Source organism: Ursus arctos, unplaced genomic scaffold (assembly GCF_023065955.2).
Source record: "Ursus arctos isolate Adak ecotype North America unplaced genomic scaffold, UrsArc2.0 scaffold_18, whole genome shotgun sequence".
NCBI classification, from domain to species: Eukaryota; Metazoa; Chordata; class Mammalia; order Carnivora; family Ursidae; genus Ursus; species Ursus arctos.
In genome coordinates this window covers 28,650,276-28,666,123 of record NW_026622852.1, presented here as the reverse complement: position 1 = coordinate 28,666,123, position 15,848 = coordinate 28,650,276, and the positions used below count along the sequence as shown (strand labels likewise).

General features: G+C 46.8%; 1 long non-coding RNA gene across 3 annotated transcripts in view; it reads left to right on the top strand.

Annotated features, from left to right (window-relative positions):
- Window positions 1-15,848, top strand: part of LOC113260422 (uncharacterized) — a 92,874-nt gene that overhangs the window by 55,103 nt on the left and 21,923 nt on the right. Inside the window, exons 4-6 of one of the 3 annotated variants that reach the window (XR_006410301.3) lie at window positions 1,923-2,168; window positions 3,305-3,429; window positions 10,149-10,300. This is a non-coding gene — a long non-coding RNA (uncharacterized LOC113260422). The remainder of the gene's footprint in view (window positions 1-1,922; window positions 2,169-3,304; window positions 3,430-10,148; window positions 10,301-15,848) is intronic. The other 2 variants (XR_006410302.3, XR_003317951.4) reach the window with 2 other exon arrangements.

The following is a 15,848-nucleotide window of genomic DNA, read 5'->3' as shown; positions in this document are numbered from 1 at the left end:
TCAAAGACTAGATCATAAAGATCTAGCAAGCTGGCTGCTTGTTTTCTCTCAAATCACTCGCTCTGGGGAAGCTAGCTTCAGGTCTCCAGCCAACAGCCAGCAATGAGTGAATTAGGGAGAGGATCCTCTGGCCCCAGTCAAGCCACTGGATGCCTGCAGCTCTGGCCAATACCTTGATTGTAATCTCATGACAGACTCGGAGCCAGACCACCCAGCTAAACTGCTCTTGGATCTCTGACCCACAGCAGCTGTGAGATAACAAATGTTGTTTTAAGCCACTGAGCTTTAACATAACTTCTCACATAGTAATGGCTAAGTAATGATTATTATTTATCTTTAAGCATTAATTATCTATTGCATGCCAAGCAAGGGGGATTACAGGGATGGCAGTGTACCTGCTCTAAGGAGCATTCAGTCTGATGAAACGTCAAATGATGTTTGGCATAAAGTATGAGACAGTGCCAATGAATTGTATAGCAGAGACAAGGCCGAAAAACTCTTTATTTAGACAGCATTCTGTAAAGGGGGCTGCTGATCTGGTTGGGCCCATCTAGAGCACTAGAATATAGGCTGACATTTAGGCAGAATCCAACCAGTCTGGGAGTCTGTATATAACAGTACCTGCGGGGACTTTATGAAGGAAAAACCTCAGTCACTCTTTAAAATTACACACTAGCGCTAAATATACACCTATCCTATGGTCCAGCCATTCCACTCTTGAATATATACCACAGAGAAATGTCATTCACCAAAAGATAAGTACAAGAGTATGGATTCATAGCGGCATTATTCATAATACCTCTAAACTAGAAACAGCCCAATGTCCACAAACAAATTGTAATATATTCACACAATGGAATACTTCTCAGCAATAAAAAGGAACAGACTACTGATGTATACAACAACGTGGATGAATCTCAAAGCCATTACGCCGAGCAAAAGAAGTCAGACACAAAGGAACATATATATTTGTACTAAGATCAAGATCTAGGACATTTCTAGTACTTCACTGTATCCACATAATGATACCTCAATTAAAAATTTTTTAAGATAAATGGAACCACTAAAAGAGAATGAGGTGTATTATTAAATACGAATTACATATATTTTAATATATTTATACCTAAGTGTATATACAACATACTGTCAATTGATGGGCTGTGACAAGTATCCAGCTTCTTGACGGAGGGTCTCACTGGCTTAGCTGTGTGACTAAAGCAGCATTTCCTAAGCAGGGTATACTGGAGCACTGAAAAAAATATAAACTCAATTTCAGCTACAGGAAGTCCTGATGTGGTTAGAAGACTGAACTGGAGGGATTATGGAGTACAACCCACCATGAGTGAGAAATAAGCACAAGTAGCAAGGGGTCATCTTGACATAGGATTACCACAGAACTCTGCTTTGTGGGGTTGTTAGGAGATAAGCCTGAGCAGCCATCGGTTCTAGTAAATGGTGTCACAATGTTGAGGGACAAGCAAGTAAACCCTGCAAACCTGGGAGTACAGTATAATCGCTTCAGGCATGCCTCTAGAAACCCGAGTATTTAAGAGTGTGTCCCAATCTCCAAAGATCAAGAATGACTCAACTAAGGAAGGGCCTCCATTCAGGTCTGTTCTGGGCCTGTCTTGTCTCACATCCACACATCTTCCTCTGGACTCCTGTTCTGGGCCATCTGCAGGAGGGTGATACTCTCTTATCTCAGGGAGTTTATTAACATTTGAAGAATATCTTTAGGCATGTTGTAGGACATTACTCAAAGTTCAAGTGTAAGCCTTTGCTAATTGATTCCTAGAGAAGTTCTGTGTCCTCTGTTCCCTCTTTAAGATCCCCGTGCCTTGCCTTCTGGGTCCATCTGGGGGTTGCCTTCCTTGTCTACTATTGAAGCCGGGCTTGATCATGTGACTTGCTTTGGCCAGCAGATGTTTGCAAATGTGACGCAAGCAGAGACTTCATAAGCACTACTTGCACGATGGGGCTTGTCTTCTTTCTTGTTGCTGGGAACCTGAGTCTAATGTAAACAAGTAAAGGTTAGCCTCCTGGAGGATAAGATCACATCAAGAGAGATTCTAGCCATCCCAGCTGTCCCAGACATCCCAGCTGAGGCCCTGCACATGTGAATGAGGCCAGCCCAGACCAGAAGAACCATCCACCCAACCTACAGACTGGTGAGAAATAATCAGAGGTTTTTGTTTTGTTTTGTTTTAAGCTACTATGTTTTGGGGTGATTTGTTATGCAGCATGAGCTGACAGATACAGAGAGGATGATGCCATTTAGTAAGATCCTAAGTTGGCTAGCCAGCTGAAGAAGAGGTGGTGGTCTGGGAGGGGAACATTCCTGGGAGAAGAGACAGAATCCACAAAGGCACAGAGGCATGGAACAGCGTGGCACATGTGACTACCTCATGCTTTGGTCTCATTGGAGCACAGGGATAGAGGTGGGAAATGACGAAGAATATAGTTAAAGGAGTAGTGAGGGGCTAGATCAGAAAGAGCCTTCTATACCAGGTTAAGGAATTTCCAGGTGTCCTGAAGTCTATGGGGAAACTAAGGAAAGCTTTTAAGCAATAAAGAGACATAATTAGATTTGCATCCTTAAAAATAGCATAGTTGTTATTAATGGAGTGTTTACTGTATTCCAGGTGCTTTCGGTATGCATGGCAAAAAGAGTACCCAGGTTGCAGGGTGGAGAGTGGATTGGTGGTGGTCAGGAGGTGACAGGCAGACCTGCAGGGAATTGGGAGAGTGGATGAAAGCCTGAACTGAGGGGGTGGCCACCAGGATGGGAGAGGATGGGGCAGACAGGCAAGGTTTTCAGGAGGCAGGACTGCCTAGTGAATGCATCAGAGGAATGAGGAAGGAGGAGGGGTCTAGAATGACTGTTGAGGGTCTGGCTTAGGTGGGCGCAGAGAATTTTGAAATCAGGGGCATTGAGGATTCTCAGTTTCATATAAACCCAGCTCTCAAGAGCTGAAGGGGGCTTGGCGACTATCTAATCCAATCCATTCTCTCTACCTCACTTACCATGGACAATGCTCAGGCTGACTGTCGGTAGTCTAGGGCCAAGCCATTTTTTCTATGATTGGGGAATTATTTTCATTGTATTAGGAACTAGCACATAAGACCCATGTTTCACAGATATTTTTGCTTAGCAAAGGGCCAAAGATGTTGTTTCAATTTAAAAAGTTGATAAAAAGAAAAACATTGTCAGTAATGGTACAGCTATTCACAGGTATGGCTGAAATGAGAAATGAGTGAAGTTCAGGGCACTCTGCACCACCTGGAGCACACATGTTTTCCACAGGATCCCAGATAGTGAAGGCCCATCTCTTCAAGTGGCCAGATGGGACTGACCTGCAGCAGAGCCTGGCTGTCTGGCCAACATCTCTGTCTTCGAATCACCTTCAAAGTCAAATGCAGCTTGTCCAGGTGAACAATTAGATGGTGGCTGTAAGAAGGTAGAGAAAATGAACATGCCAGCTCCTCAGAGGCCTTCAGGAGCCTCTGGCTCAGGGAGATGAACTTGTCCTCACCTGCCTGCCTGCTGCCTGCAAGCTACCTGCCTTTTGTGCAGATGTCTGCATTGTCCCAAGAAAAGACTCCTGCACTCAGGCGAAAACTTTGTGTGTGGATGTGGGGACTTTGTCTTGGTGGACACTGTAAGGAATGGTACCCATCATGCCCCTGGGAGCCCCAAGCTCCCCCCCCCCGCCCCCCGTGCAGATAAAGGGCAATGCCGGGCACTTGTGACGGTGCATCCTCTGGCTTGGCAGACGGGCTGATGAGCTCTGCAGCCCAGCAGCCTGCCCTAGCTACGGGGTGGTAGATTCCCGCCTGGACACAGCCTTTCCCCTGGGCTGGGCCTCCCTTTGTGCAAGTCCGCAACACAATGTGCATAATCCTACAGACCTGCCCCGCAGAGGCGGGCGGGCAGGAGCGGGCTTGGCTTCCTGTCTTGCTGAATGGCTTGAATGGGTGCTGGGCCTGCTCTTAATCCCCCAGCGGCTGACTGTCCCGGCAGGGGGGGCAGAGGAGGAGGGAGTGGAGGGTAGCAGCTCTCACGTCTCCAGGCAGGAGGCTGGCAGGGCCCTGCCCTAACAGTTCCTCCTACCTTTCTGGGGCAAGACATGGGACCAGAATGACCCTACTTGCTGGCACTCTCTTGGGACTCTCCGCCCTTCTCCCAGCACTGTCCTTGGCCAGAATTGGGTGTGCTAGGGTTAAAAGCAGGGAGCTAATGGTAGAGAAGAGCTTTGAGATCCCAGCATATCAGAACTGGAAGCACCCTTAGGAATCCTATTCCTTCCCTCTCATTTTACAGATGGGGTAACTGAGGCCCATATGGGTCAGGGACATGTCTAAGGTCACACTATAAGTGGCAAACATAAAATAAGAAGCAAAGGCTCCTGATTTCAGTCGGTGGCCTGAACAGTAGTCCAGCTACTGTTTCCCAAACCGTTTCCTGTAGCACCCCCAACTGCTGGGGGACATTTAGTGCTCCTGACAAGAAGAACTGCATGGTCAGATACACCAGGAAACTCTGTACATGCAGGAGCACATCAAGAAGCAGAGGCCCAGAGAAGTCCTGCAGGACACAAACTTACAGCTCTTTCCAAACGTACTTGGCAGAGCAGTTGTTTCCATGGCATCTGTTCTCACATAGAGTAGTACTCTGAAGCACACAATCTGCAAATTCCACACCAGACCCTGCTGTAAACTCTCCAGAAGTGATTATGAACATGGTGAGGGTATTTCTGTTTAACCTCCCTGGAGTTTATTCCACATGGGGTCCTAAAGACAGGCAGCATCTCATTTGAGATTCAGAGTTGACCGATGTTTATTACCAGGTGCCTTCCACATTAGTTATCTTTGACAGCCCTGTCGGATGGCTAATAGGACCTCAATGTTACAATCATGGAAACTGAGGCACATGGTACTAAATCGCTTAGAGTCACTCAGCCAACAGTCAGCAAAACTGGGCTTCAAGTCAAGGTCTGCCAACCCTTAAATCCTGGGTTCTTGATCTCCTGCCGTGTTCCCCTCTCCTCTTTTCATAGTTTTTGATAATAAGCAAAAAAATCACTGGAAATAAAAGAAAAAAACTTGGGTTCATGTCCCATTCCAACCTGATGCATTGTGCGATCCTGGACAAGACCCCCATTCCTGATGCACTGTGTGACCTTGGACAAGACTGTCTCCCCAAGTTTCATCTCCTCCCTCTTTCACTGGGAGGGTTTCACAAGGCACTTGGTCCCTGTGGGTCTCTCCTGCTCAGCATTCCATGACTCCATGATTCTGGTCCTCAGACCCAGGCACAGATCATCCTGCGGGGTCAGTCCAGGAATGAGGTGACATGAAGCTGGGCTCATAGGTGGCACAGGGACAGACCAGCACGTGCCTGAGAAGGCAGGGTAGGTGCCAACTCACTCCTGGCATCTCATCAGAGCCATGGGAAACTGTCACCCAGGGCTCAGGGATGGAGTCAGCCTTGCATGGTGCTGGTTCTCAGTAGCATGACTTGTGACACCCTCCCAGGCAATGACCTCCTTCGTGGGTGGTGGAGAAACTTGTAGGACTGGTGAGGGTGGGAGCCAGGAGAGAGGGGCAGGCAGGGAGTAAGACAGCATTGTGGCATTCTAGACCTGACTTGGATTTACTTTTATGCGCTGCATTTGTCATAATTTAGCCAACAAGTCTACTCTCTTTTTAAAAGAAGGTGGTTGTCTTCGTTTGGGTTAACCTAAAGGCAGACTCGAAGGCAAAGATTCAAGTGCAAGTAGTTTATTTGGGAGAGGATCCCAGGAAGTGCCACCAGGGATCATGGAAGTAAAGCAGGGCAGGGAGAGAACACAATGAATGGCATGTTATCACGCAGGTGACCCCTGTTGGGCAACTGGATCTTGGCCATCCTGGGGAACCAGTGTGGTACATGTGTTCAGCCTCAGCGTTAAGCCACCTGAGGGGCAAGGCAGCTGTAGTATGTATCCCCAACTTGGGTGTCAAGGTGTCAGCCACTGGTTAAGGATCGTTTCCAGGGAGGGGCCTTTTCATTCCCAGCATGTCTGGTCTGCCCTGGGAAGGACCACCTGGGAGAGCTCCTAGGCAGACTGGCAGGTGCTGAGATCCCAAGTGTCTGCCACAGAGGGTTGTGAGCCAGAAGCAGACACACCTACACCTGGGGAGGGGTCTAACTTCCTCCTTAAACTGCTAGGGCCTGGGTGGGGGAGGGGGAAGAAGGCTGAGTAAGTCATTTGCCCTCTTGGAACTTCAGTTTTCTCATCTGGCAGATGGGAATGGAATCCCTGCCCTGTCTATCACACACAGGACCAAATCCTAAATTACACAAAGATGATGAGTATATACTCATCCCTATCCAGTCCATCTTCCCCCACCTGCCTGCCCCAATACCACATACCACTTCTCATTCACTTCAGCTAGGATTGTCAGCATTTTGGTCCTCTCTGCACCTATACATCCTTCCTGCTCATCCTGGCCAAGGACCTCTCTCCCTTAGAATGGGCAAGGACTTTAGATTTAGAAATTATGATTCTTAGGTTCAAGAGCGAGCAGAGTTATATGGGCTTGGAAAATAAGATGTCTGGATGAAAATCTTCATTCATTCATTATTTCACTTAATATTTATGGAAGACCTACCATACCCATAGGTTGACGGTATTTGATGAAGAAGACACCATTCCCAAAGGAGCTCTGTGTCCTTGGGTAAGCAGGTCCCTTGCCCTCTCTTGGCTTGTCTCCCCACCTATGAAATGAGCCAGGTGTTTCCTGAGGTCCCTTCCAGCACTGTCACCTTTTGTTTTAAGTACAGCACCCCCAGTCTCCATGAGAAGTGCAGCCTGGCGTCCAGGAAGCCTCCAGGAGGCCTCCAGGAGGCCAGTATCCAGCTGTGTCTGGAGACAGTAAGCAGGATCAGGAAAAGATCCACCATGGGCCCTCCAGTGAGACTGTCACTGTGCCTGGGTTTTGCCTGCTGTGAGCTCTGCATAAGCTCTGCAAACAGCGGCTGAAGATGGTGGATTTGGGCAGCATTAAGTTGTATTAAGTCGAGCTGTTTCTACAAAGAGTATGTTTTAGGATAAACCTGGCACCAAAGGCGCACTAAGAGGATGTAATACTTGTAAGAAGTGGCTTCATTCCATCCCCAGCACCTAGCACAGAGAATTGTTCCCCTTCTTAACCCACATACAGGACTCCCAAAGGAGAAAATTGCACAGCATTCCGGTCCTCATCTAGGAGCACATCCCAAGTGCCCTAGGCACACTACCCAGGCTGAGCCAATTGGAGGACGCCATCCTCCTGACTACTGTGATTGGTCCAGGGGCGATCATGTGACCCAAGCTGGGCATATTGGGGTCCTTTCTTGGGATTTTTTTTTTTTTAAGCTGATAATTCTTTCCTGATGGGTGGTGGAGGTGTGAGCCTAGAGCTGTTGGGAGCCATGGGGAAGCCTGTCTGTGGAAGGGAGGAAGCCAACAGTTAGAGATGAAAAGCTGAGAAGAGAGTGTTTTGGTGTTTGAGTTTCTGGTCCCAGACCTCCCTCCCTAAGGCCTGCTCCACCCCTGCACTTCTTGGTTACTTAAACCAATAAAATGCTTTCTTAAGCTTTATTAAGAAATAAAACTTATTTACTTGAGTTTTATTTTTATCACCCCAAAATAAGAGAATCCTAAATGAGAACAATACCTTCCATTTATTGAACTTACTATGTGCCAGGAGTGTTTCACAGCATCACCTTACATAATCCTGCGCACAGCCACATGGGCCATGATTATTATGCCCATTTTACAGATGAGGAAGCTGTGAGGCAGAGGGTTGAGGGTCTTACCTGAGGTCACTCAGCTGTCAACAAGTGGCCAAGCAGGGATTCAACCCCAGTGCTGGCTAACACCAAAAGCCATGTGCTTGCCTCTTTGGCCAGAGTGCGCATTCACAGTGTGTCCCCTGAAGCCCCTCCGGTTCCCACCCTCTGGGAGGCTGCCTTCAAGACAGACACAGCTTCCATGACTTGACCTTTTATGTCTTGGCTTCTTGGGCTGCATTTGCATTGCAAATTCAATTACTCCCATAGGAATTTTTCAATCATGTGGTTTATGATGGCTCTTAGCAGCTTAGCAGGTTAGAATTAGTCTCCACATTTGACCTCTTTTCATACCTTCATCGAACTGAGCAAATGCTTTTTTATTGACATCCCTTGGAATGTGAGACATTTCTGATCTTGTCAAATCCTAGCCATAGGAACTTCAACCAGTATTGTTATCTCCAAAGTCTCAGAGAGGTGAAGTGACTTACTAGGTCACCCAGCTTGTCAGGCAGAACAGAATTTGGAGCCCAATTCTTTGTTCAGTTTATTCCTTTTCTGATAGATTTCTGGTTCCCTACAGCTCTCAGGGTTTCAAGCCCTCACCACCAGACCCCTGCTTCCAGTCACAGATGACAGTGATGTTGGAGCTAGCACTGGTAGAGAGTGGTGCAGAGAGCCTCCCCTTTCTGCTTTTACCCAGCGAGAGCTTGAGTTTCCTCATTAAAACCTCCCATGGGAGCTGTAGACAAGGCTGTGGGCAGGGAAATGTGGTAGAGTAGCTGTCCTACCCTTCAATGACAGAAGGTTCCCCCAAAGCCAGTGTCGACTGGAGGGGGCACCGGAGAGCTCAGGGCCAGGCTTGGCACTGGCAATGAATCACTGAGCGACCTTGAATGTGATCATCACCACCTACTCTGCTTCCAAGAAAAAAATAGTAACAACCTCTCTCACGGAGCAGTTTTGTACGTGCAGACACTCATAATCACCCAACGGAGTAGGTACTGTAGTCACCCCACCTGGCAGATGGGGAGCCTGAGGCACAAAGCAATGAAATCACACTTCCAAGGCAACATGACACACGGCAAGTGGCGGAACTGGGATTTGAGCCCAGGCAGTCTGGTTCCAGAGTCCATTCTATTAACTCCCTTGCTATAGCATCTCCCCCCCCACCTTTTTTCCCCCTTAAAACAACGAATTTATTATCACAGAGTTCTGGAGGTTAGAAGCCCAAAATCAATATTGTCTTTCTTTTGAATCATCAATCAGGGTGCTCTCCGCCATCCATTCCAGGTTTGAGGAGGAGGAGAAGGAGGGGCATACCAGACAGCATGATTCTGAGGTTGAAATCACCAATTTCGTATTAAGATAAAACTAGAGTAAACTTATCTAATCTCATTTAAAAGGCAGCCCACATGACTTATTTTATTATTTTTTAAAAAAGGAAAAAAAAGAAAAACCCTATTCTTTGCCATTTGTGTGGGCAGATTGGCTGAGCATGATCCCAGCAGGGGCTTCCCAGTTCTTTACAGTTTGTACAACCAGCTTCAATGTCTCTGAACTCAAAGGATCTTCTGGTCAGGCAGAGAGTTGTCTCCCATTTTACTGATGAGGAACGGGGGGCCAGAGTGGGGGAAACACTTGCTAAGTGTGTACGTGTGCGCATGTGTTTGTGTGTGTGTGTGTGTTTCGGTGTGCATGTGCGGGAAGGGCCGAGAGTGCCCCTGCAGGCCTGGATCCCAGCCTGGAGAGGAGCTTGTCAGTTTCGATGCTTGGAGGGGAGGGTTCCGGCCCACTGCCCGTGTATGGAGTCACTCAGACTTAGCTAAGTACACAACAGCCAGGAGCCTTCCTTGCAGCCGCTGAAATCAGAGGGCAGCACAAAAATGTAGGTGTAGCTCCCGCCCTCCTCCCCCACTGCCCCTCTTCTCCTGCCTCCCACAGGGTGGAACTGCCTGGAAAGGCCTGGCCCAGCCAACGAGTCTGCACACGCAGCATCCAGGAACAACTGCAGGGCAGCTCTGGGGCACATGTTTCCACATGTGCCCTGCCCCACATGCATGCATATACATGCATATGTGCGTACACATGGCTTTCTAGGAGGTATATTTGGGAAAGGTGTGGGGCTCTGGGTTCTGGGCTGGCTCAGCCTTTGACTCTTTGGTGACCTCTGACTCTTCCCTCCTCTAAGTTTTGACTGTCTGTAAAATGGGCATGATGATGTCTACCTTCCAGAGCTGTTACAAGTATCCAAAAAAAGACAGCAGGACCTGAGAACCCTGGGTCTGAAGGAGCCCTGGGAAGCAATTAGCCTAATGCTTGCATTTCACAGGCTGGGATACTACGGCCCAGAAAGGAAGAAGGAATTGCCCAGATTGCAAAGCAAGTCAGACATAGATTGGCTAGAACGCAGGCCGCCTGACTCCTGGGACCCATGCAGCAAGCCCAAGGCTTGGCCATGGAAAGACCAAAGTGCTGTCCAAGGTGAGTTCTTGCTCCTGCATCTGGCCATCCATGTAGATGTGATTTGAGACCAAAATACTTTATAAATGCCACTTATTCTCACAAACTCACATGTACTCTGCTGGGGGATGTCCTTCATGCCTACAAGTTCATACTAAGCTTACCTATCTGCTGGGCTCTTGATTGACCCTATATCAATCGAGCTTTCCCTAAAAGATAAATTCCAAAATAGATGGAGAGTCGGGGGAGCCAGGTTTTAGGGCTACTGGGAGTGTTTGCCCAAGTTCCTGACCCTCCACTTGCCCATTTATAAATGGCTAGGCTTGCACTCATCTGGTGTGTTCTCCCTGCCCATGCCTTTCTCGGCCCCTGGGGGCCCACCCCAACTCCACCCAGACTTTCACTTTGCCCTCTGTACTGTAGCTATCCGTATATACTCCTGCCTGTCTGTCAGGTTGGGTATTCCTCGGGCCAGGAACCGAAACCCCAGTGCCCCTCAGGACGCAGTCTACAATTGTTGCTCAGGAAACGTGTGTCCAATGGAAGGGCTCCTAGGTGAACTTGGAGGACATGCAGGTCACAAGAGGAAGGAAGAACCTAAAGACAGTAGGTAAGGCATTGGGAGATTCAGGATCCCTTTCTCCCACTGCTTCTGCCACCCAACGTGTGTACTATTCCGGACAAAGTGACAGGACTTCCCGGGTGACTGAGATTCTCTTAATAATAATTATACCCATTTATTCAGCACATACCATGTGCCAGATGCTTCATATATATGTTAGCTCTCACCCTCGCATCAGCTCAAAACCCATTTTCAAGATTGGGACCTGAGGTTCGGAAACCTCCATTTGCTTCAAGGAGAGGAGCTAGGATTTGACCTTGAGCTTGATTCCCAAGGCCATGCTCACTCTGATAACACAGGCCTCTTCTGGAACACTAATACTCTCAGGAAACTTGGGACTAAGGGATTTCCCTTTGCAGGACTTTTTCCTTATTGTGGATACAGGGAGGATAGGACCCTCTCTCCTTATGGACTCTCCTTCATCTCCCTGACCTCAGTTTTCCCATGGGTGCAGTGAAGAAAGGGGCCAGTTCCACCCAAACTTATTGGTAATTCTGATAAACCATCCACATTCTTTACTTGGGCGTTTAGGAGTGAAGACAAGGAGGAGGTGGTCTGGGAGAGAACCCAGTTATAACTGGGGTTCTCAGTACAGGACACAGAGGGTCTCAGGCTGCCTGAGGATGGTGATAATTCACCTCACTGGTCCACAGTCATGGAAACATGGAACCTAGGAAGGTTTGATACCTTGATGAGCAGTAGAATTACCTGGGGGTACTTGCTAAAATGCAGATTCCTGGATCCTGCTCCCGGAGAAACCAAGACAATAGGTTTGGGACAGAGACAGCATTGTGCATTTTTAACAAGTGCTACAGATGATTCCGAAACAGAAGTTTAGGAGCCACTGCCTCAGAGATCTGGGTTCTAGGATTCTTCTGAGTTTGAACACTAGGGACCAGGAGAGCTAATATGGGAGAGAATACTACTGTGAGTTACACCCCCTGAGTCATTTGACATAGTCACACATGATAAAATGTTTTTATATCCTACCTTGACCCAAATAAGATTTTAAATGATATAGGAAAAAATACACTTAGAATCCAAAAATTGAAAGTTAATTAGTACTTTCATATATATACCTATAAGAAATGCATGTCTGTATTAAAAGATATTTATAAGAATGTTCGTAGCAGGGGCGCCTGGGTGGCACAGCGGTTAGGCATCTGCCTTCGGCTCAGGGCGTGATCCTGGCGTTCTGGGATCGAGCCCCACGTCAGGCTCCTCCGCCATGAGCCTGCTTCTTCCTCTCCCTCTCCCCCTGCTTGTGTTCCCTCTCTCGCTGGCTGTCTCTATCTCTGTCGAATAAATAAATAAAATCTTTAAAAAAAAAAAAGAATGTTCGTAGCAGCATTGTTTATGATAGCTATACATTGATAACAACCTAAGTGTCTTAAAACAGTAGAATGGATAAATAAATTGCAATGTCTTTACACAATGGACAACTGTGCCTCAGTGAAAATGAAATAAACCATTGCTACACTGAAAAACATGGATGAATCTTACAGACATCATGTAGAGAGAAGGAAGCTAGACACAAAAGAATACATATAGTGTGATTTCATTTATAAGAACGTCAAAAACGTATGAATGGAAAAATGAATCATGATGATACTTCTGAGGGTGATTGGAGGGGCAACAAGAAGTCTTCTGTGGTCTGGTGATATTCTATATGTTGATCCATAGGCAGAGCCATAGGTATATGTATTTTTTTTTAAGATTTATTTATTTATTTTAGAGAGAGAGAGCGCAGGCGGCGGGTGGGGCAGAGGGAGAGGGAGAAACAGACTCCCCGCTGAGCAGGGAGCCCTACATGGGGCAGCTCCATATCACGACCTCGATATCAGGACCTGAGCCAAAACAAAGAGTCAGATGCCTAACTGCGCCGTGAGGGTGCCCCTAGGTATATGTATTTGTAAAAACTCATCAAGCTATACGCATAATTTGTAATCACTTTACTGAGTGTGTATCATACTTCAATTTAAAAAAAATGTTAAGAAAAAAATGGTAAGCAGTGGAAGTCTCTGTGAACTCCAAAACGCTGTCCTCAAGCAAACCATATTCACTGGCCAGAACGCAAAGCAGTTAGAATTCAGTTAAGGAAAGACAGCTCCACCCTGCAAACCCGTACACCTGGAAACAAAAGCACACTGGTAAATATCAGACCTCTGAGAAGTTGCCAAAGCAGTGCTCAGAGGGGAATGTGTAGCTTGAGCTAGCCTCACTATTAAAAGAGAAAAATTCTAAAAATAAGGAGTGAGATCACCGAACTTTCAATCCAAGAAGGTAGAAAAGGAATGAAATAAACCCAGAGGAAGTAGAAGGATGAAATCAGAAGTGAGTGAAAAAGAAACAACCGAAGCAAACAGTATACCAGTACAGATGATCAACAAAACAGAAAGCCAGTTCTTTGAAAAACTGATAATATAAACTAACCTCAAGACCAATGAAGGGAAATCGTAAGATACAAACAACAGCAAGAACAAAAAGAAGGGTAGGAGTTGCAGGAGGAATCTGACTACAGACACAGGAATATAAAACTATCTAGGAAAATGAGGCCATGAGGAAACCCTGGGAAGAGTAAAGTAAGTGCGGGCGTGCACAGTGGGGGGCAGGGCACTTCTTGGACTTTCCTGTCTCTCTTGGATTCCAAGCAATAGAAGAATCGGGCAGAAAAACAGTGCAGTCAGCGGCCTGCAGTGTGTGTCCCTTAAAGGCAGAAGTGCAGGTCCAGGAATGGGTGTGCAGGGAACCCCTGGAGATAGCCGCTCAGACCTCCTGTCCCTGCCCCAAGGTCCCCTTCTTGAACTTGTCTCCTCTTTGACCTTGAGAGGGCTGGCACTGTGAGAGGAGATACCAGGGTCCTCTCAGTTGTGGCTGTCTCACCTCTGGCTTACTCTGATGTACAGGATCCTCTCTCTTCTCTCTGGTGGCCCCAAGGCATTTCATCGTGGGGTGGTCGGGCTCAGCACAACCTCCAGCCAGGCTCACTCCGTGGGAGGTCGGAAGCTGCCCCACCCAGAGCCTCCTTTTTCTTCCAGAAAGCTGTCTGGCCAGGTACCAGGGCCAGAGGAATCCAGGGCACCGGTCCCCGGGAGATAGAACCCACCTCAGCTCCTACAGGCTCACTCTGCTCTAGAGTCCATTTACAGTTTCTGCTGTACCCTTTCTACCCACTCCTGCCTGCCTCTTCCTGCCTGGGTCCTTACCTATGTTAGTAAATGTTTAACAAAGGCTCTCCTGAAAAAGGATGTATGATATATATCTGTATATGTTTACTATATGTTCGCTGATGTAAAGGATGTGTAGCGTACCATTTACAGATAATATGCAGTACTCTATTGTAAAGTCCACATGCTTTTAGCTTCAGTGCAGCTATTCCCTGTACAATCCACCGTCAGTTTTTCTAATTCTGTCGCCAACAGTAGCACTGCAAAACCAAACTATGAACGAATGCTTGGTTACTATAGGATGCAGCAAAGAAGTCGCTCATGTTGTGGAGTGAAGTTCTTTCATGAATGTTGACTGGTGTTTTCATTTAATTATGAGTAAGACAAAATAAAATAATGAAGACATAGAGTGGAACTTCACTCATTCATCAGTAAAAAGATAACTTGTCTGCCGAGCAGATCATAGTTTTCAAGTACTGGAAGAATTCCCTCATATTTTGATGCTCTTCATAATACCAAGAAAACCCCCAAAACAACCTGTAAGCATGGCAGAAGTCCGGGGTCTAAATGCTTGACCCTGAACAAAACATTAAACCGAGTTCTGATTTGTAGCATTTGCCCATTTCTGTGATGTAAATACTCCCAGTGCTGGAGTTTCAAGCTGGTGACATGGTGCTATTGAACGTGGAGTTGAGAAGAGATGCGTATGATTCTATAGTGTTCCCATCACACAGGTACAGTAGGCATAAACAGCCTCAAAGGCATAGATAATAGTAAGATAAAGTAAAATAATTAGGATGTGATGAATTTTGCATATTACCTTTGCTTCAAATATTATCTCCCAAATTGCAAGTTTATAGAATTTATTTTTATTAATTGCTGTGCCTAAGCACCCCCCCCCCCCCAGCTTCAAGGTCCAAAGACCACTTCCTCTTTGATGCCTTCCCTGATTCCTTCAGACAAAGGCCATCTCTCCCTCCCATGTGCCCTGTGAGGGTGGACACCAGGTCGGACCTGCGTCTGTTCCTTGGGGCCCGTCACTGAGCAGGCTTGGTGGCTTAGAAAGCATGTGCCAAAGCTAGGTGTTGAACCAGCCCTCTCCATCCCCAGCCCCACATGCCCTCTGGGACATGACCCTCCCCGTGCCCAGTCCTCAGCTTTTCCTTTTTGCCCCTTCTCCTCCTGCAGGCCACATGGATACTGCAGGGACAGGTTCTCAACAGCAGAGGCAGCCACTTGGCCTCAGTTTCCCTGCCTTGTAGAGTGCTAAGGAAGGAGGGGAAGGCAAGAATCAAAGCACGGTGATATTCCTTGCAGTCTCTTTTTCTTAGGGAAATATTGTTGTGGGTACTTGGTGTGGTCTATACGTGCAACTCAGTGTCTTGTGGTTTCTCACTGACATCATAAGCAATTTTCCCTGTTCCTGTATAGATTTCCAATTTTCCACTTTCAGTGGATGCTAAATGTCATTTTATTTGATTAGAATTCACTGTATCTTTCCTTTATTATGTGACATTTATATAGTTTTTGGTTTTCTGGAACCAGTTTTGCCTTACCCTCACCAGTATCGAGTGTTTTCAGTTCAGAAAATACATACTCACTTAAACACCATAGATTTTATTATTGTTTAACGTGCTTATGTTTTAATTCCTAGTGCTATTGGACGTTTTTTGTCAACTTTTCTACTACTAGCTGTCTCTGCACTATTAAACAGAGAGCACAGGACACAATGCAACTTGATTCTTAGTGTCTTGAGTCATTACCAACACCAGGGCTTTCT